The sequence below is a fragment of the Penaeus monodon genome, chromosome 8, assembly GCF_015228065.2.
Source record: "Penaeus monodon isolate SGIC_2016 chromosome 8, NSTDA_Pmon_1, whole genome shotgun sequence".
NCBI classification, from domain to species: domain Eukaryota; kingdom Metazoa; phylum Arthropoda; class Malacostraca; order Decapoda; family Penaeidae; genus Penaeus; species Penaeus monodon.
The window spans coordinates 21,846,830-21,851,863 of NC_051393.1; positions in this window are offsets into that span (position 1 = coordinate 21,846,830).

Consider the following 5,034-nt stretch of genomic DNA (forward strand, 5'->3'; position numbering starts at 1 on the left):
GGAGAAGATGAGGAGAGGCAGCAGGAATGGAAGAAGAATAGAAGATGCAATAATACAAATTACTAGAGGCTGGGAGAGAGATGCAAGGACGAAGATTACAGAAAGAGAAGAGGAAAAGGGCGAAGAGGAGGAGGAGGAGGAAGAAGATGAGGAAACCGAGCAAGAATGGAAGAGGAATGGGAGATGCAATAATACAAATTATTGGAAGGTGAGAGAGAAATGCAAGGACTGAGATTACAGACCGAGAGGAGAAATACGTGGAAGAGAAGGAGGAGAATGGAGAAGAAGATGAAAGCGAGCAGCAAGTGGAATTTGAAGGAAGAGAGGAAGATACAATAATACGCATTTTCAGAGATTGGGAGGGAGATATTCAAAGACTAATATTACAAAAAGAGAGGACGAAGAAGAGGAGGGGGATGAGTACTAAAGGAAAGCAAAAGGGGACCAGGAAGAAGAGAAAGATGCAGAAGAACGAAATATGGACGGAGAAGATAGTGATACATATTAACGGAGGCTCGGACAGATGTGCGAGAGAGATTACAAAAATTAAAAGAGAATGGAGAGTACGGAGAGAAGAGGATGATTCACTTGAGAAGGAGGGAGGAGGAGAAGTACAGAGGGGGAGGAAGGGAGAGGAAAGGTTAGGACAAGAACTGGAGGAAGAAGAGAAACTGGTGGGAGATGCAAAGCCTGACGATCCAGAGAGAAAGGAAAACGAAGGACAAGAAAAGGAGGTGGAATAGGAAGATGGAAAATAAGAGGATGAAAGGGAAATAGAGAAGGCAAGAAAGGCGAAGAGTGAGATAGGAGACAGACCAAAGGAAGTAGGGAAGGGAAAAAAAGGACGAACGGCGAGATAAGGAAAAAAATATATAAAAAGAGGAGTAGGAGCAAAGCTAGCGTAGGAGGATAGGGACGAAGAAAAAAACAGAGAACAAAAAAAAGGAAAAAGAAATAATGAGATATAAGAAGATGGAAGAGAGAGAGATAACTACAGACATACGATTCCAAAATAAGAGGTATAAAGAGGAGGAAAAAGACAGAAAGAGTGGGGGAAGGCGAGGGTAGAGAGACGAAAACAGGGGAGGAGAGAAGGACTAGGAAGAGGACGAAGACGAAAATAGGGGGGAGGAAGAAGACGAGGATATGGGAGAGGAGATATATAAGGTGAAACAGAAGTGAGGGGGGGCAATAGATACTCGTAGCGGAGAGGAAGAAGGCGAGAATAGGGGAGGAGAGGAATATTACGAAGTAAGAAAGGAGAATAAGAGAGCGGAGAAAGATTGGGGAGGGTTGGGGAAGGTGGGATACAAGGAGGGGGTAAAAAAACAGGATGTTGTAGAGAATGAAGAAAGAAAGTGGAAAAAGAGGTTGATAAAAAGGAGTAGAACGAGGATGAGTGCGATAATATAAACAAGACGTATGATAACTGCGAAGACAAAATACCTTTTTTTTTTCACTTACCATCAATGCGGCGTCCTCTCCATACCTTCCCCATATTTTCACCTCGCTCAGTCATGTCTTCCTTCTATCCAAGATGAAAGAAGAGGAGATATGGAAGGATATCAAGAGAGAGTAAGAAGAGAGAGGGCGACGAGCACGACGCACATACACGCATACCGAAGGAGAAAAAAAAACATCAAAAGGATCCCATCTGCTGCCCCCCCACCTCCTTCTTCCCACCCCCTCTCGCCCTCCCCCATCCACTTTGCAAGATTACCATGCACCGTTAGCACTTCAGACTTTCCTTGCACAACAACCCCTTCTTCAGCAGAGTCGCGGCTCTCCAAACGATCCCTGAATATTCAGCAGAGTCGACCCTTCCTTTGAGAGCCTTCTTTGTCACTGCAGACGTTCTTGAAGGACGCGAGATGCCGAGAGGGAGACGCTACGCTGAAATCCTCGAGGTGTTTCCAATTTTTGTCACAAGATTTAGCGGGTTTTGATAGGCCTTGCTCCCTTTCTCGAGCTTTTATCGATTTGATCCTTGTTTTGGGGTGACATGTCTGGGTTATAATGTGGTTCAGGATGATTATTTTGAAGGTTTTGCTTGTTACTATTTTAACTCAGATAATTTAGCGACTTTCAGCTATTTTGGAAGTGGTTCGAAAGACTTACTTGAAAAGAATTGCCCGAACACTAGATTGATTGTACTAATTAAAGGTCTGTTTTTTATGAATATGAAAGTTTATTCGTGAGCTTCGGTTTTATAATGTGATAATTATGATGATACTAATACTAGTAATAATAACGTTATGGAAAAATAAACATATTGATACTACAATGCTATAATATTGACAGTATTCAGAAAATGGCAATAACAACAGAGATATATTATGAATGGCACTACTACTAATAAAGATTATTAGCATTTTCTCCTTTTTGCCTTTATTATTTCTACTACTACGGTTATCATTACCGTTACAGTTAACTTGAGAAGGCTAGCACGTTGATTCTCAGTTTTGAACTTGCACGGTATTCTTCATCTCACATCAAAGTCACCGTTATGTCTTCATGCTGGTTTTACTTTTCGATAGCCGATTTGTGCCCTAGAGATTTTTTCTAACCATTTTTCGATTTTATTTTTAACTCCCAGGATCATCCTCATCCACACGCTATCTGGCAGGCACATAATCCACTCCACGGGTGATCTTACGACTGACTCTTTTTTTTTTTAAACGTTTTAGATATTTAACATTTTGATAAAGGTATTCGCCGCTAATGACAGCTGTTGACGCGGCTGATAATTTTAAATAATCAGTCAATCATTCTCTCTTTGTCGCGGCAGATAATTTTAAAAAATAAACCAGGCAATCAATCTCTTGATAAAAGTTTTACATAACCTGTAATGACAAAAAAAAGGGGGGGGGGGGTATAAAGCCCATGCATGGCCAGTAATGCGAACCCTTTTGTGATGTGTCCAAGCCCCATGGATGTCACTGTCTTGTTATAACACTTCCACGAAGGGAAGGACTAAAACTTATACACTCCTGTGGCTTATATAACACATAATGAAGTATATTCTGTATATAAATCTGACGCTTTATGTATCTTAACTCTAAACATTTACAGCCTGTGGGCCGCGGGAATATTTTAACTCTTTAACTGGTCGTTGAGACGTTGTTAAATTGATAAAGAATAAGTTCATGATATTGAGCAAGGGAAATAAGACCAGTCTCCAGTAGCTCAGTTTAACGTAGAAGTCGCGTCGAGACTAAACTATACATTCTACCGCCAATGTATGGTTGAATGTTATTAAGGGTAAGTGCAACACGCACACGCACACACACACGTACACGCACGCACTCGCACTCGCACTCGCACTCGTACACGCACTCGCACTCGTACATGCACACGGACACACACACACACACGCACACGCACTCGCACTCGCACACGCACACGCACACGCACACGCACACGCACACACACACACACACACACACACACACACACACACACACACACACACACACACACACACACACACACACAGATAGAGGCACACGTGTCAGTCGGGATCCACAAACGACTTTCTCCTGTTTTGGCGTCAAGAAAGAACAAAGAAGAATGAACCTTTGTCTCCTATGTGTATTCTAAAGCTACGGGGAAAGGTGTGTGTGTGTGTGTGTGTGTATGTGTGTGTGTGTGTGTGTGTGTGTGTGTGTGTGTGTGTGTGTGTGTGTGTGTGTGTGTGTGTGTGTGTGTGTGTGTGTGTGTGTGTGTGTGTGTGTGTGAGTAGGTAGGTTATTGTTATTATAACCACTAGTATTATCAAATGTATGTTAGTGAATTATTCATACAGTATCAGTGTTACCCTCGATTGCCTACCTAGCCACTGGGTGGTCAAGCCAGCCCAAGTCAGTGCTGGTCCCAAGCCCGGATAAATAGAGAGAATGATTACCTAAAAGGTAACACCGGCACTCTCCGTGGAAAGGAACTGGGGACCCTACCACGTACTCACTCCAAGAGCATCACAACATAAAAACTACAAGTATCATGCTGTGACCATGGCGGTTCAAACATGAACCTACCGTATAAGAAAGAAAATCAGTGTTACAATGTTACCAGTGTAATCATCATTAACTCATCATTAATATTATTGTATCTATGGTTGCATGTTTTCGTACCAATATCATTACTGATCTGTTATTGTCGGTTTAGTTATTATTTTTCTTATTCATTGTTATTATCATCATATTGGTCATTATTACCGGTACTACTACTACTACTATAAATATTAATATGAATATTGCTATGATGGATGCCATGTTATTTTTTATGTAAACAATTATTTTTACTAATGGGATTTTCAGTTTGCTATCATAATAATAAAACTTCATAATTTTATTATGGTGCTAATATTATTACCTGTATCATTAGAATAAACTCTATTCTGCTAATATCGTTATGGTACTCAATAGTATTACCGTTATCATCGTAATATTCAGAATCTTCATTACCATCATTTTCAATACTATCCTTATCATAATCAATATTATCAATATCACGATATTCAGTGTTACCTTCCTTATTACCATATTCAACTTTGTCATTACTATCATATTCAATATTATCATTACCATTATTAACATATTCAATATTATCTTTACCATCAATATCATCAGATTCAATAATATATTTATCATCATTATCATAACATTCAATTTTATCATCATTATTTATCATGATACAATTATCATAATAGCTGTTACTGTTTTCACCTCCGCGATTAACACCATCAAATAATCCCATTAATCAACATATATATAAGACTTTCAAACTGACAGGCAGCCGCTCGGTATATTTGACCGAACTTCTTTCTAAAAGTTGTTTTCGTCCCTTTGAAACCGATACCAATCAGTCGGGGCAAAAACATTCAACGATTTCCCGGCTAAAAGTCCTGGAATAAATGTTTGAGTATAGTCATTATTATTTCACTTCTTGGAGGAATAAAAAAAAATGAGAGGAAAATGAGGAGGGAAAGGGAGTCTATTCCTTGGCGTATTTGACTCGGACTTTCTGGGAATTTGT